The sequence below is a fragment of the Rhinoderma darwinii genome, chromosome 1 (assembly GCF_050947455.1).
Source record: "Rhinoderma darwinii isolate aRhiDar2 chromosome 1, aRhiDar2.hap1, whole genome shotgun sequence".
Taxonomy (NCBI): domain Eukaryota; kingdom Metazoa; phylum Chordata; class Amphibia; order Anura; family Rhinodermatidae; genus Rhinoderma; species Rhinoderma darwinii.
Window position 1 is genome coordinate 40,202,527 of NC_134687.1, and position 25,266 is coordinate 40,227,792.

A 25,266-nucleotide genomic window follows, 5' to 3' on the forward strand; every position below is an offset into this window, starting at 1 on the left:
AGACCGCTGCAGAGGACGGGGGGAGGAGTTTACTGTTTATTATGACTCAGAGTCCCGGAGTGAGGCATGCCGCTGATATCAATGCGAGCATGCTTCCGTGGTGTACAGCAGAATACCTGCTGTTTGAAGTAATATCGCTGGCATCCCGGCCAGAGTGACCAAGTACAGACCCCTGATGATAAGTACAAGAAACGCGTAGGGTCGTGTTAATGAGGAATTGTAGCATTGGGGACAGTGTGAATTGTTGTATCCTTTAACACTGGGAGTTCCAGGTGCGGTTATCGCGGGCTCTAGTGTGTTTCAAGGTTTATACTACTGTTTCGCCCATGGTTATATGCTGATTCCGTTTTGATATCTGTTAGAAACATACTGAGTCATACAGGGTTCGCAATGGTATCAGGACTCAGTAGTTTACTGTTTAATTCGTTTTTAAATTCACACGGTGGGGCTTTTGTCACGGTGGTGATTGTACCCCTGTTTTTAGAGAGTTATCTAAATAAACTTATATTTTACTCATATATCACTTCAGCGAATCCATAAAAATTTCCTATATTGTGGGAGCACAATTTTGTTGTATCGGTTATACAGTGAATCATTTTACCACTTTTACAAAGAAAAAAACATTTGTTAAAAATAAAAAAAATTTGTGTTGCCACATTCTGAGAGCCATAACTTTTTTATTTTTCCATCAATTGAGCGTTATGAGGGCTTGTTTTTTGCAGAACGAGCTTTTGTTTTTACTGGTGCCATTTTGGAGTACATGCGACTTTTTGATCACTTATTATTCCATTTTCTGTGTAGCTAATGTGACCATAAAACAACAATTCTGGCATTTGTAAATTATTATGTTTTTTCGACATTTACCGTGCGGGTTAAATAACATTATATTTTAAGAGTTTGGACTTTTACGTAAGCAGCGATACCAGTTATATTAATTTTTTATTTCTTTAGCATAATGTTATAAAATAGGAAAAATTTTTTGTTTTAACTTGTAATATTTTTGTACCCCTAGGGGACTTGAACCATCGATCATTGGATCGCTTGCACTATATACTGCAATACTAATGTATACTGTCATGGTTTTACAGGCCCCTATTACTAAACTGGGTCAGTACCTAAATGTGGTCTCCCAGGTAGCATACTTGCCAGGTTTCTGCCCTGATGGCCCTAAGCACACGATCATATTTTTCATCCATAATTACGGACCGTAATTAAAGAACAATTAATTTCTATGGGCTGTGGACACCTTTCCGTATTTTTACGGATGGGTGTCAATGCCGTAGAATTTATCTGCAAATTATAGAACATGTACTATTCTTGCCCATATATACGGCACAGTCTCCCCATAGAAGTCTGCGGTTGCTTCCGCAATTACTTGCGGCTATGGATGTGCATCGTAGCCTTCCGTAATTGCAGAAGCGTTGCAAAAAAATAATAATAAAAGTAAAAAAAATAATTTCCATATTCCATAAAATAGTACTAATAAAAACGACATCTTGTCCCGCAATAAACAAGCCCACATATGGCGACATTGACAGAAAAATAAATAAAGTTATGTCTTGTTGAATGTGGCGATGTAAAAACAAAATATTTTTGTTTAAAAAAGTGTTTTTATTGTGCAAAAATTGTAAAACATTAAAAAAAACTATACATATGTGGTATGGCCGTAATTGTATCGCCCCATAGAATAAAAGTAATGTTGTTTACGCTGCACGCTGAATGGCATAACTTTAAAACGCAAAGAACTAATGTGGAATTGCATTCACTTCCCAATAGAAAAAAGTTAACAAAAAGTCATCAAAAAATTATATGCACCTTAAAATGCTGCTGTAAAGGATTTGCCAGACACAACTTCTGTGTCGACGCCCATAGGTAATCAGTCTGCACCTGCTTCTATGTCTGTGAGACTGATTGCATCTTCCACCACCCAGGATGGCAGGCTTAGGAGTGGGAGAGCCTATCACAGCCTGGCCAGACGGAGCTAGCTCCCGCCCTCTGTCTATTTATACCTGCCTTTCCTGTTCCTCCTTTGCTTGTGATTCTTCTCTGTTGGTTTCCTGGCCCTGCTGCAGCTTCTTGAACTACTGATCCTCTGCTTGTGATTGACCTTGGCTTTTCTGACCACTCTTCTGCTCTGCGTTTTTGTACCTCGCTCATCTCCTGGTTTGACTCGGCTCGTTCACCTCGCTTGTTGCTCACGGTGTTCCCGTGGGCAACTTCCCCATTTCCCTGGCTTCTTTGTACCCTTGTCTGTTTGTCTGTCTTGCACCTATTGAGTGTAGGGACCGTCGCCCAGTTGTACCCCGTCGCCTAGGGCGGGTCGTTGCAAGTAGGCAGGGACTGAGTGGCGGGTAGATTAGGGCTCACTTGTCTGTTTCCCTACCCCGACCTTACAGCTGCCATTAAAAAAAATACAACTCATCCCACATAAAATAATAAGTCCTCATACAGCTATGTTGACGAAAAGATAAAAAAAAGTTCTACCTCTTTGAATGAGACAATGAAAAAAAGATTTAAATTATTATTTTTTTTAAAATAGGCTGGTCACTAAAAGGTTAAATCGATACACTCAGCATGCCAGTCTTTACAGTATATACACATCATTCCAGCTGTGAAGTGCAAGCTTTAGGGACCGACCACTTCTGGCACCGACCACTGGAAAACTTCTGCTGCCAGAGGCAGCTGAACTGTGAGGGGTGCTGGTGTCGGACCGCCACCTATCATATACCGATGACCTATCCTGTGGATAGATCATCCGTATAAAAAACGCCCCGTGCCCGGACAACCTCTTTAAAGCTGTGGACATTCAGAGTACCCACTGTGCAGCCTCCCCGAAATCAAAGTTTGGGAGTGGTGGGGGGCGTGGCTTGGCTGCCGGAGTGAATGGCTGCTTGAGAGCTCGGCTCCTCTCTGCATCAGCGGCCCAAAGCGACTTACCACTGCCAAATAGATAACCTGCACCTACCTGTGCCCCTGATCATGGCCCACTACACCCAGGATGCCCAGGAGACATAAATCGGCGGCCAAACCGGCCAAAATCCCGGATTTTTACTTCCCCCACAGCCGCCCGTCGGATCAAGATGGCGCTGGAGGGAGCTCACGAGTGGGATCCCTGACATCAGACCCAGGCTCACCATCCTCCCTCACCTCTGCTCCGCCTCGACACAGCAGCTCGGTCCCTGCTCTGCCACCGACGGGAACAGCAACAAGTCTGCAGGACCCGACACATCAAGCGCAGGCGGACATCTCCCCGCCGAATCTCCGGAGCCGCCATCTTGGCACAGCTACACGCGGCGCCTCCTCACAGCCCTCCTCTCCTTGTAGCTCCAGACGTCCTGCAGCATGGGCCCCATGCCGATCCCCTCCTCTCCTCGTCGAGGATCAGGTAGGACATACTGGCGATATAGTCCCTGACTCTCCAGCACCAGGGGACATACTTGCTAATACACCCTTCTCCACTGACCCTATCACTGAGCATACGCTCAAATCTATGTTGCAGGCCCTACAGCAATCTATACATTCTGGGTTTACCCAGCTGCTTAAGCCTCTGGCTGACTCACTTCAGGCAGTAGATGACAGAGTCCAGCATGTGGAATCAAAGATGGGGGTACTCACTACATCACATAACGAGCTCCTTGATGCTCACTATGATCTTGAAACAGATCTTTCTCATTTACAAGCTAAGGTAGCTGATTTGGAGGACAGATCACGCCGGAATAACGTTAAATTCAGAGGGGTCCCTGAGGATGTTGCTGCCAAAGATTTAGCCCCTTACATACAAGATTTCATCAAAGCTCTCCTTCCCGACTGCTCCCCCAGGGATCTTATCATTGATAGAGCACATAGGCTTCCGAAGCCGAAACACCTGTCCAATAATGTACCGCGGGATGTGCTAGCCCGCTTTAATTTCTATCACATTAAGGACTCGTTCATGTCTGCATCTAGGAAGAAAGAAGCGTTTCCCACACAATATCGGATGGTCTCCGTTTATGCTGACCTCTCGGCTGCAACGCTGCAATTACGGCGACAATTTGCGCCCATCACCTCTGCACTAAGAGATAATAAAATTCTCTACAGATGGGGTTTTCCTGTGCGCCTGCTTGTTCATAAAAACGACTCTCTACACATCATCAAATCCGTACAAGATGGCATCTCTCTTCTTCACCTATGGAATATTCGGGTCATATTACAGGAGAATACGCCGAAAGCTACTCCTCATCCTGTCACAGATGAATGGCACATGGTTCGTTCACGCAATCATCCACGACGCTGAGGTGGATTGCTTATTAGGATGCACTGCCATTCACGGTACCGGTCTTCAAGATGACTGTTTTCCCCCTTCATTTGTTTTGGTTTGTCCCCCTTTGCCACATATGTCTGCAGACCTGCCGAGGTAGCTATATGTTTCCTACAATGCCTTTTTCTTGATGATATCTGTAATGCATTGGTATATACACCTGAACGGCCAATTTGATGTACGGTTGTTTTCCTGTGCCCGCAGACAGCAACACACCTTATATAGTCATGGAGCTTAAATTTGCTTCCATTAATGTTAATGGCCTGAATAACCCATATAAACGTTCCACCATGTGGAAAGAAACCCTTAAACTCTCCTGCGACGTCCTCTGTGTCCAAGAGACGCATTTATTGAAGAAGGATGCCGTCCGACTGAAGCATCCTGCATTTCCCCACATTTTTCAATCCCATCACTCAGCCAAAACTAGAGGTGTGATGCTGGCTGTGAAAAACACTGTCGCTTTCCAAATGTCTGAATTATTAATTGACCCCAATGGCCGATATATTATTTTGCGGTGTTCCATCAATAACGTCCAATACACCATAGTCACAATATATGCTCCCAACCGTCACCAACTGAAATTCTTACACAAGATGACACGCCTAATCTCCAAACATAAACAGGGCAGATTGATCTTGTGTGGGGACTTCAATTCCATAATGGATGCGGAATTGGACTCGACGTCGCAATCCCGTCACTCACATGTTGCCATAGGCGACTTGTTCTGGAAGGAAGAACTATATGACATTTGGCGCATGCAACACTGTTCGGAGAGGGACTTCACCCACCACTCCCATGTACACAATAGCTATGCCAGATTAGACATGTTCCTGGTAGACAAGGAATCTATCTTCCTAGTTGAGTCCACAACTATTGGTGACGTCGGTTGGTCAGACCATGCTCCTCTCACCCTGACTATTAAAGAAATACATAATGCCCCACCTACATATTTGTGGAGGGCTAGCCCTTTTCTTCTATCCCACCCCACACACAGAAAGTCCGTGGGGACCGATTTGGGAGAGTACTTTGCAACCAACGACACACCAAACGTAGGAATTTCAGCCTTATGGAACGCTCATAAGGCCTACATAAGAGGCACCTTTATCAGACTGGGTCATAGGGTCAAAAAACAAAGGGTAGCAGAAGTCTCGGCCCAGACGGAGGAAATCCGAGGTTTAGACACAAAAAACAAAGCCGCTCCCACGGACGCCCAAGCATCTTAACTCCTACTGCTGAGACAACGTCTTAGAATGTGCCTGCTTTCAGAATATGAAAAATCCCTTAGAAAAACTAAGGCGAAGTATTATTCCCAAAATAATAAGGCAGGGAAACTCCTAGCGGCGCGCCTCAAACTCCAGCATCAGAAGTCTAGAATTCCGTATCTTCTAAACCCTCAGTCTCAAGCTAAGATTACCGATCCTAGAGACATAGCTGAACAATTCCGTAAATACTACGCCTCCTTATATAATATTAGAGACGACCCTTTTGTTGAGCGGCCAGTCCCCTCTGATATACAGGGCTTTCTCAAATCGGCCTCACTACCCAGTCTCTCTCCAATACAACTTCAGACACTAAACGCCCCCATCACGGAACAGGAAATTTTAAAAATTATACAATCCCTTCCACAGGGGAAAGCCCCCGGCCCAGACGGACTTACTACCTTATATTATAAAAACTTTGCTACCCAACTGGTTCCCTATTTGAGTAGATTTTTCCAACAAGCCATGACATGTGGTTCCTTCCCTAGGGAAAACCAATCGGCATTGATTGTTACACTACCCAAACCAGGGAAAGCCACAGACGCTCCTCAAAACTTCCGGCCTATCTCACTGCTTAATGCCGATCTCAAACTCTATGCAAAGTTGATAGTCAATAGATTAACTCCTATGCTAGCCACCCTAATAAGCAGTGACCAAGTCGGTTTCATCAAAGGCAGACAGGCATCCGACAATACCCGTCGTGTCTTGAACTTATTACACCATCTCGAAACATCTAAAGAGCCGGCGACACTGTTAGCACTGGATGCAGAAAAGGCGTTCGACCGAATAAATTGGTCATACGCTTTTTCGACTCTCCAAACAATGGGGTTTGATGGTGGTATCTCAACCGCTATACTGGCTCTATACTCTGCCCCATCGGCTAAAGTGTACACCAACGGTGTCCTTTCCCGAGATTTTAATATTTCTAACGGTACCCGCCAAGGATGTCCCCTGTCCCCAATAATCTTTATCCTCTCTATGGAACCCCTGGCTCAGCATATCAAAAGACATAGCTTAATTCATGGTATAAAAATTGGTAACAGGATGCATACTATCTCATTATATGCGGATGATATTATCTTGTCCCTTTCCCAACCTGTTAGTTCACTTGAATGGATGTTATTAAATCCTTTGGTGAACTCTCTTATTATAAGCTGAACACCCAGAAATCCCAGATGTTACCCCTACATTTAGACTCCGATACATTGTACTTTCTGAAAACTAACTATCCATTTGATTGGAGAGTAGATGGTATTCAATACTTAGGCATTACCATATCACCCTCCTTCCGTGAACTATACAAAGTTAATTACAAACCTCTACTTCAAGCTATCCATGTAGAATCGGATAGACTCCTCCAACATGACACGTCGTGGATAGGACGCATAGCGGCATACAAAATGCTTCTTTTACCCAGACTATTGTACCTATTTCGCACCCTCCCAATCAGTCTGCCCTCCAAGTTCTTTGTAGCGGCGCAAAAAACCCTATCCCGCTTTGTTTAGTCGGGATGTAAACCCAGAGTGTCCCGACACATCCTGTCTCGTGACAACACGTTAGGTGGTCTGAGTGTCCCAAACATACACAGCAACTATATTGCCACCCTAGTGGCACAAATTACAGATTGGTGGCAAGATGACCAAGATATCCATTGGCTCCAAATTGAGTCCTCATATATATCTCCGTTAAGCTTAAAGACCGCCTTGTTTTTGACCTTCTGGGACATTCCGTCGATTTACTCACTATCCCCTCTAACTCAGGCGACATTACAATGTTGGTCTTTTTTGCAACACACATCTACTGAACGAATCCCACTACTAAAGTCATACATCCCCATTGATATTTTCTCAATGATTGTTCCCAATCTATTACTGTCTTCATGGTCTCTGAAAGGTATTACTAATGCGTCTCATCTGTTTAAAGATAATTGCTTGGTGAGCTTTGAACACCTCACATCTCAATATTCCATTCCTGCTTCAGATTTCTTTAAATACCTCCAGATTAGAAATTGTGTCAAGACTTATAATAATTTTGACACTGTATGTCTTTTTAAAACGTTTGGGTATCTTTCTAAACGTAGCCAGGGTCTGAGACCTGTGTATAACATGCTGCACCCACACTCACTCTTCTCTAAAACACATCCCATGCGGACCTGGGAGAGAGAATTGAACTGCTCTTTTTCTGAGGAGGCCTGGGTATCTGCATTTAAATTAATCCACAAAGCCTTACCCTGCATTCAACATGTGGAAGCTGCTATAAAAACCTCGTTGAGGTGGTATTACACCCCAGATAGATTACACAAAATGTTCCCTGAATCATGTCCTCTACGTTGGAGAAGCTGTGGCCACACTGGCACTCTTTATCATACGCTATGGGCGTGTCCTACACTTAACCCGTATTGGTCTCAGGTTTTTGCCCTTGTGTCCACAGTTTCTAAATGTCATATTACACAGTCCCCTCAGATAGCCCTGCTGTCTCTAGATATGGATTTAATTCCTTTACCGTTAAGATGTTTGATTTGCAAAATCTTGGTCATGGCAAAACTGGTGGTGACTTGCCATTGGAAGGAGATCGCCACTCCATTATTAGGAGAACTGATTACACTAATCAATACAACCTATGCATATGAAAAAATCATATCCCTGGGTAACTCCTCGTTTCACAAATTCTCACTAATATGGAATCCATGGTCATCTAGTGTATATTATAACATGTAAAATGATTGTTCATGCGGTCATAATATCGTCTTGTCTCCCCAACATGGGCCACGACGATTTGCTCAGGTGACATGTGTGGCTTATATGTTCTTTGTTTGTCTGTTTATTCTTGTTCTCTTTTACTTTGTTATGATATAATGACTTCTCTCCAATCACGACTGCATTAACTCGTGCTTTATATGTAGAGATGATTTATTGTACTGCTGATATTGCAATGTTGAATGCAATACTGTTGTTCTATTTTCTTGCAAAAACTAATAAAAAATGATTGAAACGAAAGTTTGGGAGTGGTGAACAATAGTTCTGCAATCCTTCTGAAAAGAGAGTGCAGGCACCACACATTGGCAGGAAAGTCCTTCATGGGCCTAGGATAGGTAATATGACGTTTGTAAGGCATGTTTCTTCTGAAATATCGCAAAAGTAATATCTCCAGATCTGTGACAGTAAGGGTATGTTCACACGCACTGTTTTTAGACGTAATTCGGGCATTTTACGCCTCGAGTTACGCCTGAAAAAACGCGCCTAATACGCCTACAAACATCTGCCCATTGCTTTCAATGGGTTTTACAATGTTCTGTTCCCACGAGGTGTAATTTTACGTGTCGCTATCAAAAGACGCCCTTGTCAAAGAAATGCATGTCACTTCTTGGGACGTTTTTGGAGCCGTTTTTCATTGACTCCATTGAAAAACAGCTCCAATAACGTTCGTAAAATACGCCGCAAATATGCAAATAGTTACAAAAATGTCTAAAAATCAGGCTAAAACTGCTCCGTAATTTCAGACGTATTTTGCGTTTGCATGTTAACATACCCTAATAGTGTCGGGATGTAAGAAGAAATGAAAAAACTCAACCGCACCACAGCAAGCACTTCCTCTTACAAGATTTTCTCATATGACAACATTCTGTGCCCAGTTGGCATTCAGTACATACCAGACTGGTGCAAGAACAGACGTCACTGCACCACAGACCGGCTCAGTTAATCATGTATTGCTTAGGTATGTCATGTTCATTACTACACAGCAACCAACCACAAGTTTGTGTCTACTGAAACCAAGGTCATTAATGGGTTCTTCTAGGTATAGACTGTTGTGTTATTTTTATTGTGTGTATATATATTTCTCGCTTGATGTATATGCGCTTACTTACCAATATTGTTATTAAAAATGATGCCGCTGCCCCCGAAATAAAATAAACAAACGTTCTGCGCCCGGAAAACCCTGGGGTTATCCGGAGACCTAAAACTGCCCACTGTTATCCCTAGAATAGGAATCCAAGTGACTTACCAATATACTTATATACCAATATACGCCGCCAAAAAGCCCAATCACGTGATGCAGGAAGCTCTGTAGTTTCCTTCTACATGATGACAGTGTTGTCAGGAGCTTTCCCAGGGCTGGAGTCCCCAGGCAGAGCTTCTACTACTCTGGCGTTGCAAAGCCTGAGCCCACGGCCAGAGAGTCGGCAACGCTCTGACCAGGGTTTCCGGCCTGGAGAATCCCCTGACGTCACTTTACATATATGGACAGTGATGTCAGGAGCTCTCCCAGGGACAAAGTCCACGGGTAGAGCACTTGTGATGCTCTGTCTGGGGACTCCGGCATTGGGAAGCTCCTGACGTCAGTCCACATACTAATGTCAGGAGCGGTATACGTTTTTTTGTGGAATCTCTCAGGATGGAATAGCAAAGTCTACTATGCTATTCCATCCTTCAAAAATAAGGTAAACCGACGTATACCCACCCGACGGAGGCTAAAAGGACATAATGGAGCACTATGAATTTTTGTTTACGTTGTTTATAGTGTACGCTGGAGATTTCCTCTACAATAAATGTAGGGCAATAACACGATGTGAAGGGGGCGTTAAGAGAGGGGGAAGCACTTGTGAGGATATAAGGAGCACTAACTTTCGTACGTTGCCATTAAAGTCCAATGTGTTTTTACGCAGCAAAAATCTGAGGATTACCCTTGGATTTCTGCCGCAGATGTGCCACAAGCGTGTAGCAGATCCGCACGAGAATTAGTCCCATTGTCATACAAAAGGGGCTCATCCTCGGTTTTTCCGTGCAAAATAGGTAGCATGCTTCTTATTGATGTGGTGGATTTCTTTTCCTGGTGCGGACAAATATACACGTGGGAAATTTTTCGTAGCTTGTGAACTGGGTTGCGGAAACCTCATATGAATGGGATGCAGATTGTCTTTGAAATACGTATCAAATCCAACACATGTGAACGGGGCCTTAGGATGATTAGGCCAAATGCACACGATGCATATTACGTACAGATTTGCCGCATGTATTTTCGTGCGGCAGATCAGCAGTGTTAGGGCATGGCCAGATGTGGCGTATTTCTGCCGACACTGACCGCATCAATGCCGCACATAATCTGCATTGCAGATTCTGTTGCGGCTTTGCCTAAAATGTGCAGGAAATTGATGCGGATTAGCCGTTGCGTATTCAGGTGAAGAGTACATCCTGCTCTCTTTTAAAACATTTCATCTCAGTCTGGCTATAGACCTAGAAACACATAGGTCCAGCCAGAATGAAGAAATATCCTTTTCTTAAAACCAATCCGCAACGCAACACACATAACATCTGCAGATTTCATTGCAGAATTTTGAATCTCCATTGAAGTCAATGGAGAAATTCCGCAATGAGTCCGCAATAAGTCCGCTACACGTCCGCAACAGCCAATGTATGCTGCGGACACCAAATTCCGCACCGCAGCCTATGGTCCGCAGCGGAGTTTTCCGCCACGTGTGCACGAACCTAACAAAAAAGGTGTGGAAACCAATGGAGAAAATTTCCGCTGCGGATTTCCGCAGCGGAATTCCAGAGCAATTCCGCCACGTCTGGCCATGCCCTAATAAAGGACCAGCAAAGTAAATGGGAACCGAAGAAGTCTCATTTACACGTCGCAGATTTTTTCTGCATATAAATTGACCTGCGGTGCGTATTTTAAAATCTGCAGCATGCCAATTTATTTTGCGTTTCCGCTTGCAAATTGTATCTGACCAGTTTAAAAAAAAATAAGAAAAACAAGTCCACAGCATAAAACCTGCACCTAAGAATGCACTATAAGGGTATGTTCACACGAGGGCGTCCGTAACGGCTGAAATTACGGGGATGTGTCCGCCTGAAAACATCCCCGTAATTTCAGCCGTACCGGCATGTGCAGGCGCTTGAACGCCGCGTCCATTACGGACGTAATTGGTGCTGCTATTCATTGGAGTCAATGAATAACGGCTCCAATTACGGCCAAAGAAGTGACAGGTCACTTCTTTGACGCGGGCGTCTATTTACGCGCCGTAATTTGACAGCGGCGCGTAAATATACGCCTCGTGTGAACAGACAAACGTCTGCCCATTGCTTTCAATGGGCAGATGTTTGTCAGCGCTATCGAGGCGCTATTTTCGGACGTAATTCGGGGCAAAAATGCCCGAATTACGTCCGTAATTAGTGTGTGTGAACATACCCTAAGGGCTTGTCCACACGTTGCGGAAGTGCTGCGTTTTTTCAGTCCAGAATTGCGGATAGAAAATACGTAGCAGAATACAGTAGCAGCAAAGTGGGTGTGATGTAACAAATCTCATCCACAAGCAGCGGAAAAATTCCGACCAGAAATTGACCTGTGGTGCACATATTTCAGACCTCAGCATGTCAATTCCTGCTGCGGAAAGTGGACTGAGTTGCTGTGTTTTTCAAAGGAGATGTCACCATCCCCCAACATTGTGAAAAATGCAGCAAAATACGCACCATTTTCTGCAGTAAAAAATGCAGAAAATGGTGCGTTGTTTTTTTTGCAGCGGAACGTCTGCTACTTTCAATGCAATTTCTGCACAAATTGTCTGCAGCAATTCCGTTCTGTGCGCACCTTAGGAGCGGATTTTACCTGCAGCTTTACCTGCGGTTTTGATGCAGATTTTCTGCACCAAATTCCTCAACGTGTGCGTGTAGCCTTAGGGTATGTGCACACGATAATGTCAATTACGGCTCAAATTACGTCCTGCACTTCTTTGACGAGGCTGTTATTTTACGCGCCGTCTTTTGACAGCGACGCGTAAAATTACAGGTCGTCGGCACAGTACATCGGCAAACCCATTGAAATGAATGGGCAGATGTTTGCCGACGTATTCAAGGCTTTTTTTCAGACGTATTTCGAGGTGTAAAATGCCTCCAATGCGTCTGAAAATAGTTTGTGTGTGCCCAGCCTTACAGGATTTTGCTAGGGATTTGCAGCAACCCTTTGCATTGTAAGGGTATGTTCACACAGCCAATTTTCAGCCGTAAACGACCCGAAAAAAGGCTAAAAATATGGAAGCTGGACGCCTCCAAACATCTGCTTATTTATGTCAATAGGAAAAAGGGTGTTTCGTTCCCACGGGCGTTTTTTTCTATGCGGCCGTTTGTAAAAACAGTGCGTAAAAAAAGACCCCGTAAAAAAGAAGTGCAGGTCCTGTCTTGAACCGTTTTTGGAGATGTTTTTCATGGTCTCAATAGAAAAACAGCTTCAAAAATGGCTGTAAAGAACGCAACAAAAAATGCTTGATGCATAAAAAACGGCTGAAAATCAGGGGCTGTTTTCCCTTGAAAAGCACCGTATTTTACGGCCGTTTTTTGTTTGCTGTGTGAACATACCCTAAAGAGTAAAATACTAGGCCATGTTGCTGATTTAATAATCAGCAGCACATCCTAAATTCCATGCAGATTTTTTTCTGCTGCATGTGCATGGGGTTTTGAAAATGAGTTAGGGCTTATTCAGACGAACGTGTTAACTGTCAGGGTGACGGCTGTTATTTTAACGGCCGTCACACGGCTGCATGTATTTCTATGGGGCTATTTACACAGCCGTTGTTTTAACGGACCGTGTAAAGGGCCGTGAAAAAATAGTACATGTCCCATTTATGTCCGTTTTTACAGATCCCTCAATAGACTCAAGGCTATGAGGGATCTGTGAGAATGGGTCCCACACGGGTGCAAATTGGCAGTGAAAAACGGCCATTTCGCACACGTTCGTGAATATTTGTAGTGAATTTTCAGTGCGCAATCCGCACAAGAAATAGGAGATAAATCCGCCACTTCTGAATTGGCCTTGTTGAAACGTCCGTGTTCGGTCCGTTTTATATGGACCGTATGTTGGCAGTATTTCCCGGAACGACCACAGTTCAGGGAGCCGGGCTCCTAGCGTCATCGTTATCTATGACGCTAGGAGTCCCTGTCTCTCGGCGGGAATACTGTCCCCGGTCCCGTACGGAAAACATGATTACAGTACGGGACAGTTTTCCAGCGGAGAGACAGGGACACCTAGCGTCATAGATAACGATGTTGCTAGGAGCCCGGCTCCCTGAACTGTGGTCGGTCCAGGAAATATGGCCGATACACAGTCCATATAAAACGGACCGAGCCCGGTCGTCCCAATAAGGCCTTAGTCTATTTACACAGTGCGGTCAAATCAAATTTATTTGCAAAATGGCAACAAAAACGTGATTTTACCGCACTTTGACTATAGCCTAACAGCACTGTTTTACCATGTTTTGTACACTTTTTTTAATGCAATTTTCGTAATCGCGGCACAAATCACGCGGTTTTGCAGCTATTTTTTTAAAAACTGCGGCAAAACTGTGCCATTTTTGCCACGTTTACGAAAATCACTGCAAAAAAACGCTAGGGAAACAATTTTAATATACGTTATATAATCAAGTTGTAGGGTCAGGAGGAATGTGAAGCAGGATGGAGAGAGGGGGACACTCACCAGCCTGCAGGTCCGGTCGGCGGTGTAGAGAAGGAGCTGGCTGGGGGGCGGAATCTCTCCACACGGAGCTTCTACATGCTGCATCTTCCCCTACTGTAAGTCCTCTCAAGGCCCCAGCACTAGTTACTTCAGAGTAAGGAACGGGCCCTATTACATTGCAGCGTCCGTTCCTTTCTCCAAGTGACTTGGGGCCCCCAATGTGTAAAGTTGCTGAGAAGCGACGTGCCCCTATTTTTCATCATTCTGGCCGGGCTCCAGACGGCAGTACCAGCTGTACTGCCGTGATGGCGGACCTGACCATAAAGGAAATTACATACATGTTTTGGGGGAGTTATTTGTATGGGCCGTCGGACAACACCTTTCAGCCGTTTGGTTTAGACAACTCCTTTAAAATCTCCTATTATAGTATTATTTAGGTTAATGAGGGTGTCACCGAAAGGACTCCCTGCTAATAACCAGGGTAGCCGGCACAGTACAATGCTATTCTTTGACATCAAGCAGAGGTTTTGAAAACTGTACTAGAAAGTTCCATAGCTGTGATTATAGGATGAATAAGATTTATTTTCATAATTATAGCAGCTAAAGTTCCAAGCAGCAGAATCATCACCAGGGGACCTACAGTATGAAAAAGGGTCTGTCCAAACTAGACAACTGATTTAAAGCAAGTATTTTATTGGTCGCTATAATTCACCATTTCCTAAAATGTAACTCTGACTAAAAATTAGGTCTTTCTGTTCAAAGCTCCCTGTCATGCCCCCAGACCTGAGAACAGGCAGGGTGGAGGAGTAGGTATGCTGCTTTCCCCATACTGCACTTTTCAGGTCATTCCCCCGGTCCCCTCACTCACATTTCCCTACTTTGAAGTCCACACCCTCAGACTCTTTCACCCCTTTTCCCTCAGAGTGGCAGTTGTCTACCGCCCCCTGGGCTCACCCCGACAATTTCTGGATCATTTTGCTGCCTGGCTTCCACAATCTCTATTCTCTGAAACACCCACTCTCATCATGGGTGACTTCAACATCCCCATTGATAACCCAATCTCCTCATCTGCCTCCCAGTTTCTATCCTTAACCCCTTAACGCTCAGCGACGTAATATTCAGTCGCGCTAACCATGCTTTTCGCGCTCAGCGACGGAATAGTACGTTGCGGGAGTAACGCCCATATCGACCGACTTCCCGACACATGCAGGAGCTGTGACAGCTGCTGTCTCGTACAGCAGCTGCCGCAGCTCCTACAACGGGGACCGATTGCTGTGTTCCCACTGATTAACCCCTTAAAAGCCGCGTTCAATACCGAATGCGGCTTTTTAGGGTTTAAGCTACAATCGCCGGCCGGCTACACGATAGCGGCCGGCGATGGTGATTGTGGCAACCGGACACCTAACAATGGCGTCCGGCTCTGCCATCGACGGAAGCTTAGTGGGTCCTGACAAAGTCAGGACCCACTGTGCTTGCTGTCAGTGAGTAGCTGACAGTTCTAATACACTGCACTACGCATGTAGTGCAGTGTATAAGAATAGCGATCAGGGCCTCCTGCCCTTAAGTCCCCTAGTGGGACAAAGTAATAAAGTAAAAAGAAGTTAAAAAAAGATGTGTAAAAATAAGAAAATAAACGTTTTAAAAGTCAAAATCCCCCTTTTTCCCTTATCAGTCCTTTATTATTAATAAAAATATATAAATAAACTATACAAAATTGGTATCGCCGCGTCCGTAACGACCTGAACTACAAAATTATTTTGTTATTTATCCCGCGCGTATAAGAAAATAATAATAAACATTACCAGAATCACAATTGTTTGGTCACTTCACCTCCCAAAAAAATGGAATAAAAAGAGATCAAAAAGTCACATGTACCTAAATCAGTGTCTGATCGAAACTACAGTACGTTATGCAAAAAATAAGTCCTCGCACGGATTTATTGATGGAAAAATAAAAAAGTTCTGGCTCTTAGAATAAGGTAACACAAAAATTGAATGATTTTTTACAAAGTATACTATTGTGCAAACGCCATAAGACATAAAAAAACTATAAACATCTGGTATCGCCGTAATCGTATCGCCCCGCAGAATAAAGTGAATATGTCATTTATAGCGCACGGTGAACACTGTAAAAAAAATAGAATGAATAAACAATAGTAGAATTGCTGTTTTTTAGTCTGCACGCCACCTAAAAATAGAATAAAAACTGATCAAAAAGCCGCATGCACCCCAAGAAAACTACAATTAATTCTTCAAGGGGTCTAGTTCCCAAAATGGGGTCACTTTTGGGGGGTTTCCAATGTTTTGGCACCACAAGACCTCTTCAAACCGTACATGGTGCCTATTAAGAAGGGGGCCTCAATATCCACTAGGTGCTCCTTTGCTTCGGAGGCCAGTGCTTCAGTCCATTACCACACTAGGCCCACATGTGGGATATTTCCCAAAACGGCAGAACCTGGGCAATAAATATTGAGTTGCGTTTCTCTGGTAAAATCTTTTGTGTTATAAAAAAAAAAGGTATAAATAGGTGTTTCTGACAAAAAAATAAATAAATGTAAATTTCACCTCTACTTTGCTCTAAATTCCCGTGAAACACCTAAAGAGTTCATAAACTTTCTAAATGCTGTTGTGAATACTTTGAGGGGTCTAGTTTCTAAAATGGGGTGTTTGATAGGGGTTTCTAATATATGGGCCCCTCAAAGCAACTTCAGAACTGAACTGGAACCTAAAAAAAAAAAAAAATGAGGCAATACTTCGCTTCTTACATTATACTGATAATGAGCCGTGGCCACCTTGAGATGACCCCACTTTTCACCGTTTGTATAAACGGAGACCCCTATTAGACCGTTTCAGTGCCCGGTTTTCCCAAGCATACACCCCCGAGAAGTGTATTATTTTTTTTTTATTTTTTTTATTTTCATGACCAAAAAGGTCCATTTTGTAACATATGGGGTACAGATTACAGAAAAAACACAGAAACAAACAGAAAATGTAAATGCAGCCCACACATACATATACAATTTTATTATGTAAGCAATCATTCCCATATAGGGGAATATTCTGGGTGAATCCAGGCCTCCTACGCGTAGGTCTGGTTCAGATGTCCACATAGAAGAACGAAGAGAGAGAGAACAGACAATTAGAAAAGATCGAGAAGGAGGGTGGGGAGCAGGATAGAATATGTGGGGGGGCCCACCAAGACAACCCTCAGGACAAGCGTGCTAATCAGGCTGCCTAGATAAATTTAGCTCTTGCATAATGTCTTTATAGGAGTCTGAGTCCTGAAAAGCAATCCATGGAGTCCAAGTTTGGCAGAAGGAAAGTTCTTGCAGGGTGATCGGCTCTTCCAGGTCAGTGAGATTATCGTCTGATAAAGGGGGGAGGCTGGAGTCTGCGATGTAAGCTTTGATATTCGACCTGAATTCTCTGGATAACGCGGAAGGATTGGTTGAATCCGCATCATATAGAGAAGCGTAAAAGTCCCGAAATGTGGAGGCTATATCTAGAGGTAAATGGACACGTGATCGAGAGGAGGACGTAATAGAGGGTATGTAGGCCTGGGCTTGTTGAATGCGCAGCGCTCTGGCAAGCGATTTACTACTTTTGTTGCCGTATTCATAATAGTGCCGTTTACATCTGGAAAGCGTGGCTTTGGTCTTGGACATCAGAAGGGTTCGAAGTTCCTCCCTTTTGTGGAGGAGGGCTATCCGACAATCCGGATCTCGGGAGCGTTTATGGGAGATCTCAAGGAGCTCAATCTCCGATAGTAATCGGGCAGTAGCTGCGGCACATTCCCTCTTCAACCGAACTCCGTGTTTGATAAATGTACCCCTAATCACACACTTATGGGCCTCCCAAACGATACGGGGGTTAGTGGTCGCAGTGGCATTAGTTGCAAAATAGTCATCTATTGAGCGTTGAATATCAGCGATAACTACCGAGTCAGTGAGAAGAGAAGGATTCAATTTCCACTGTGATTGACGGATAAGAGGGGAGTGTAGGAAAAGGGTCAGGGTGATGAGGGCGTGGTCCGAGAAGGAGATCGTATCGATGTCGGCAGATCGTAAAGAGTGGAGAGAGTGGTGTTTGATAAAAAATAGGTAAATTCTTGAGTAAGTATCATGAACTGAGGAATAGAAAGAGAAATCCTTATCTGCCGGGTGTAGGAGCCGCCAGGTGTCCACCAATTGGTGATCGTGAAAGGACCTCATAATACGGCGAAGTTGGGATATCGAGAATGACGACGACCCATTGGACGTATCCATAGTAGGATCCAGCGTGATATTAAAGTCCCCACCCAGGACTATGGTACCCTCTCCAAACTCCTCCAGAGCATTGAAAAAGCCAATAAGGGCTGTACCTTGACCGGAATTGGGCAGGTACAAAGAGGCGAAGGTGTATACTTGAGAGTCAATAGAGCCCTTGAGTAAGAGCATTCGTCCCAGATCATCAATGCAAGACCCCAGGAATTCCCAAGGGAGGGATCTTGAGATCAGAATACTTGTCCCCCTGGATTTCGGGTCCGGAGAGAAACTAACTTGTGGTTTCCTCATGCATACCATAGATAACTTAAAAGGCTTCTGCTTACACAGATGGGTTTCCTGAAGAAACGCAACCTGTAAGTGCTTACTCCTTAGCATGTTGAAGAGTATGGATCGCTTTCCAGGGCTGTGTAAACCCTTGACATTCAGCGAGCCTACCTTCAGATCCACCTGTATATGTTGCGCCATATCCGCAGTGGGATGCGATGGAGGGAGGGAGGTGAAAGAAAGCAAATTAAAGACGGGAATAGAGTAAGTGGGGAAAAGAAAGAAAGGGAGAGATACGACACACAAGAAAGAGGCCCACGGGCCGACTCCTCGATGGTACGAAACCTGTGGAGAAAGGGTGTTAAATGTACATGGACTAGGAAAACCACGGGGGGGGGGGGGGGGGGGGGGCTTACCCCGCACAGCTAGCACAACAATCAAACAGTAAACCATTTCTTCCACCGCTTGCCGTAAGGAAAGCGACGGAGGCACAAACACTTGTAGAACCGAAGTCTTCATCCCAGTTCCCGCCGGAATGAGGTATGTTATATAGGTCCCGCTAACAAGAGGGCTGAGTATTATATCAGCCTGTCTTAAATATCAGGACAGCAATGTCTAAATGAGCAACCAGAAGAGGCTTCCATGACCGCAAGGCGGAAACAAATCGATCCGCATAACTGTCATGGGAGTCTGCATCATAGCTAACAATAAGCGCATTGATATCAACAGCATTAGTCTGTAAGTATGAAATATAATAGCCCCCCAGCATCACATCCCGAGAGCTTCTCAACAATTCAGTACCCTGAAATGCATGTAAAAAAGCCCCATGTTGATACAGTATGGGTAGTGATGAGAAAGAGAGGGAGGGTATGTGGGGGGAGGTGTGTGGAGGGAGGGATATTGATAAGGGGAGGGGAGGGGGGATGACTGAGCGGAGAGGAGAGGGAATTGACAAAGGGTGGGGGGGGAAATGGAAGGAAGATGATGGTGATGGGGGCGATAAGTAATGATATTAGTGGCATTCTATAAGTAGCAATAAGTATCATGCCCCGAGGTCACCTACGGATACTAAACGTACATTTGTCGTTCTAAGAGATGTGGGGAGGCTAACTCAATGCAACAACGGTTCTGACATAATAAATTGACTAATTGGTCGGGGAAGCCGCATCACCCGGACAAAATATAATGTATACTGCCTAACAAAAGGAGCAAGGCGTTAGCTGTAAGAAAACAAAAACGCGTAAACAGGACATAACATATTAAGTCACAGTGGAGCCAAGGTTCCAGATGACAGTGCCACGCTGGAGTCAATAGTAGATACAGTTTCCTCAGTAGCAAGTGCCCTAGAGTCTATTCTGTCCACTTCCAAGCGCAAGTCTGCTATGTCTTGCTGGTGTGCTTGTTCAATCCTGGTAACCAGGGAATCAAGGTCCTGTCTAGTAGGGAGGGCTTGTATCAGTTCCCTCAGCAGCTGTAAATCAGCATGTAGGCCCGGTGGCTCTGTATGTTCTTCAGAGCCATGTGGTTGCAGTAATATGGCGGGCGTTTCCCCCAGGAGAAGTGTGCAAGGGGAAGGTGCAGGGCTTACCGCATTCTGCTCACTGCAGCAGGGGAGACCATCGTCTGATACTGCGTCGGCTGTTGCAAGCCGTAGCCGAGGAGGAGGAAGGAGTAGAGCTGACATCCCAGTGGACGGGAGCGGCATCTGTGCGTCCGCCATTGCTGCCGGAGAACCCGAGGCTCTCTGAGATGAGGAGGGGAAGCGCTCCATGCTCTTGCAGCGGCCGGAGGATCGCGGTAAGGAACGGGAAGCTGCAGGGCAAGTTCCCCTGCATTTGCCTGGCATTGCCTGCCGGTTATACCCGGTGTAGATCGGTGTATTGTGCCCGCTTGTCCGGAGCTCCCCCAAGACGCGTGCTCACGGCTCCATAGCTAAGCCACGCCCCCGAGAATTGTATTTCTATTGATGTGTCCTTGGTACATTTTAAAGGGAGGCTTCAATTCCGCCAGTACCTGCCGGGTAAGAGGGCAAGGTATGGTGTGAAGATGTATAAGCTGTGTGAGAGTGCATCAGGGTATACCTACAGATTTAGGATATATGAAGGGAAGGACACCAGTATTCAGCCCCCAGAATGCCCCCCCCCCTTTCTGGGAGTTAATGCAAAAATTGTGTGGGATTTGGTGCACCCACTGCTGGACAAGGGTTACCACCTCTACCTGGATAATTTTTATACCAGCGTCCCGCTCTTCAACTGCCTCGCTTCCAGAAGTACTGCGGCATGCGGCACTGCTAGAAGAAACCTGAGAGGCCTCCCTAAGACTCTGCTTGGGCAAACAAGAAGGGGTGAGAGCAGGGCGCAATCTAGCAGCAACATATTGTGTGTCAAGTACAAGGACAAGAGAGATGTCCTTCTATTGACAACAATACACGCCCACACCAGTACCCGTGCACCTGTACGAGGTACCAGTACAGAGACCCCCAATCCAGACTGCATCCTTGACTACAATAGGTACATGGGAGGGGTGGACTTGTCAGATCAAGTCCTGAAGCCCTACAGCGCCATGCGGTGTGGTATAAGAAACTGGCCGTGCACATCATACAGATGGCATTATACAATGCTTGCATTCTACGTCGATGTACAGGCCAGACGGGAACTTTCGTGGAATTTCAAGAGGTGGTTATCAAGAAACTAATTTTTAGGGACCAGGAAGGTGGTGGGGCTCCCAGTACCTCTGGAAGCGAGGCCACACGCATCGCACCAGGGCAACACTTTACAGGAGAAGTTCCCCAAACTGGCAAGAAGGGAAAAAGTCAAAAGAGGTACAAAGTCTGTTATAAGAGGGGGATAAGGGAGGACACAATATATCAATGTGACACGTTTCCTGAAAAACTAAGGCTCTGTATGAAAGAGTGTTTTAAAATGTATCATACATCCCTTGATTTTTAATCTACCCCAGTTTTACTTACCCTGATGCACACCGCACATCTTATCCCCCTCATCTTTCCCTTCTGAGCCCTGCTGTGTGCCCAGGCAGCTGATAACAGCCACATGTAGGGTATTGCCATACCCGTGAGAACCCACATTACAGTTTATGGGGTGTATGTCTCCGGTCAAAATGCTCACTACACCTCTAGATGAATGCCTTAAGGGGTGTAGTTTTAAAAACGGTGTCACTTCTCGGGGGTTTCAACTGTACTAGTACCTCAGGGGCTTCTGCATACATGACTTAGCACCAGAAAAATCCCCAGTAGGCCAAATGGTGAACCTTTCCTTCTGAGCCCTCCCATGGGCCCAAACGGCAGTTTATCACCACAAATGGGGTATTGTCACACTCAGGACAAATTGGGCAACAAAATGGGGTATTTTGTTCCCTGTGAAAATGAGACATTTTGATCATAAATGACATCTTATTGGAAAAAATGAAATTTTTTTAATTTCACATCCCAATTCAAATACGCGCTGTGAAAAAACTGTGCAGTCAAAATGGTAACAACAACCATAAATCAATTCCCTGAGGGGTGTAGTTTCCAAAATGGGGTCACTTCTAGTGGGTTTCCATTGCTTTGATACCTCTGGTCTTCTGCAAATGCGACATGGCATCTAAAAACCAATCCAGCAAAATCTGGACGCCAAAGAACAAATAGCGCTCCTTTCCTTCTGAGCCCTCCCATGGGCCCAAACGGCAGTTTATCACCACAAATGGGGTATTGCTGCACTCAGGACAAATTGGGCAACAAAATGGAGTATTTTATTTCTTGTGAAAATAATAAATTTTGATCTAAAAATACATATTATTGGAAAAAAATTTTTTTTTTAATTCCCAGCCCAATTCAAATACGTTCTGTGAAGAAACTATGGGGTCTAAATGGTCACATTACCCATAAATGAATTCCTTGAGGGGTGTAGTTTCCAAAATGGGGTCACTTCTGGTGGGTTTCCATTGCTTTGATACCTCTGGGGCTCTGCAAATGCGACATGGCACCCAAAAACCAATCCAGCAAAATCTGCACTCCAAAGTACACACAGCAGTCCTTCCCTTCTGAGGCCTCCGGTGGGCCCAAACGGCAGTTTATCACCCCAAATGGGGTATTGCTGCATTCAGGAGAAATTGGGCAACAAAATGGGTTATTTTGTTCCCTGTGAAAATAAGAAATTGTGATGAAAAATGACATTTTATTGGAAAAAAATTTCATTTTTTACATTTCACAGCCCAATTCAAATACGTGCCGTGTCAAAACTGTGGGGTCAAAATGGTAACACCCATAAATTAATTCCTTGAGGGGTGTAGTTTCCGAAATGGGGTCACTTTTGGGGGATTCCTACTGTTTTGCCACCTCAACACCTCTTCAAACCTGGCATGCTGCCTATAATATATTCTAATAAAAAAGGGGCCTCAAAATGCACTAGGTGCTTCTTTGCTTCTGGGCCTTGTGTTTTAGTCCACGAGCGCACTAGAGACACATGTGGGACATTTCTAAAAACTGCAGAATCTGGACAATACATTTTTAGTAGTGTTTCTCTGGTAACATCTCCTGTGTTACAGAAAAAAAATTAATACAATTGAAATTCAGCAAGAAAAATGAAATTTGCATATTTCACCTCCACTTTGCTTTAATTCCTGTGAATTGCCTAAAGGGTTAAATAAACTTTCACGCGGGTCGCACAGACCTATACAAGTCTATGGGGGCATGCAGACAGTCCGTGAGTTTTGCTCAGCGTGAGTGCGCTGAAAAAAACTCACGACATGTTCTAAAAATCTGCATTTTTCGCGCATCACGCACCCATTGAAGTCAATGGGTGCGTGAAAACCACGAAGGTCGCACGGAAGCACTTCCGTGCGAACTGCGTGATTCGCGCAAGAGCTGTCAAACTGAATGTAAACAGAAAAGCACCACGTGCTTTTCTGTTTACAAACATCCGAACGGAGTGTCTTAGAGATGAGCGAACCGAACTTCACCGGGTTCGGCCGAACACGTTTTGACCGAACCCGGCAGGAGACCGTCACTGTCCAGGGTGCTGAAAGAGTTAAACTGTTTCAGCACCCTAGACAGTGACTTCCGAACCCAATATACGTGAACGTGTAAAAAAAAAAAAAAAGTTCTGACTTACCGATAACTCCCGGCTTCTTCCTCCAGTCTGACCTCCCGGGATGACAATTCAGTCCAAGTGACAGCTGCAGCCAATCACAAGCCAAGCACAGGCTGCAGCGGTCACATAGACTGCCGCGTCATCCAGGGAGGTGGGGCCAGATGTCAAGAGAGGCGCGTCACCAAGGACGCGTCACCAAGGCAACGGCCGGGAAGTTCTCGGTAAGTACGAGCCTCTTTTTTTTTAAACAGGTTACTCGATATGGTGATTGGAATTCACTGTCGAGGGTGCTGAAAGAGTTACTGCCGATCAGTTAACTCTTTCAGCACCCTGGACAGTGACTGACGTCGACTAGCCTCATCTCTATGACACACGGATGACACACGGAGCTGTCAAGTGCCTTTTGCGCACGCAAAACGCTGCGTTTTTTGCGCGCGCAAAACGCACACGCTCGTGTAAATGAGGCCTTAAGGCTCAAACTAGGCTGCGTCCGTAAGGGGTTAACTGCCTCCCTAGGTCTGTCACAACTCACTAACTCTCCTACACATGAAGACGGCCACTCACTAGACCTGGTCTTCTTCTGTCTCTGCTCAGTTTCTGACTTTATTAACTCTCCTCTCCCGCTCTCTGATCACAACCTTCTCTCCTTTACTATCAAATATTCTCTGCCTCCTCAGGTCATGCCTACCTGTCAGACATACAGAAATCTACATGCCATTAACACTCAGCAACTCATAGACAGTCTACAGTCCTCATTGTCCCCTATCTCTTCCTTCTCCTGTCCCAATCTGGCTGCCAAACTTTACACTAACACTCTCAAAAATGCATTGGATGGAGGAGCCCCCCCTACACTCCAAACCACCCAACAAAGACGACGACAACCCTGGCACGCGCCTCAATCCCGCTTTCTTCATCGGTGCTTCAGATGCGTCGAAAAACTGTGGAGAAAATCGCATTTGGCTGCAGATTTCCTCCATTACAAATTTATGCTCAAAACTTAGAACTCTGCCCTTCACTGCGCCAAACAAGTCTATTTCACTTCTCTCATCTTCACACTATCTAATAATCCAAAACGCCTCTTTGATACTTTTCACTCCCTCCTTAGTCCTAAAGTGCAGACGCCAATCACAGATCTCAGTGCTGAAGACCTGGCCACTTATTTTAAAGTTAAAATTGACAACATCCGGCATGATATTATCTCCCAGTCCCCTAGTAACATCGATCCCCTTCCCTCCCGCACTCCCTCTTCTTCACTTTCAGCATTTGACTCAATAACAGAAGAAGTCTCCAGGCTCCTCTCTTCTTCTCGTCCTACTACCTGCCCTAGTGATCCTGTCCACTCACACCTCCTCCAGTCCCACTCCCCAGCTGTCACTAGTCACCTAACTAAAATATTTAACCTCTCTCTTTCCTCTGGTATCTTTCACTCCTCTTTTAAACATGCTATTCTAAACCCATTACTGAAAAAAACAACTCTTGACCCATCCAGCGCTGCCAACTACCGACCGGTCTCTAATCTGCCCTTCATCCCCAAATTTCTGGAACGCTTGGTCTGCTCTCGCCTTATTCGCTATCTCTCTGCCAACTCCAATCTAGACCCCTTACAATCTGGTTTCCGCCCACTACACTCCACAGAAACTGCCCTTA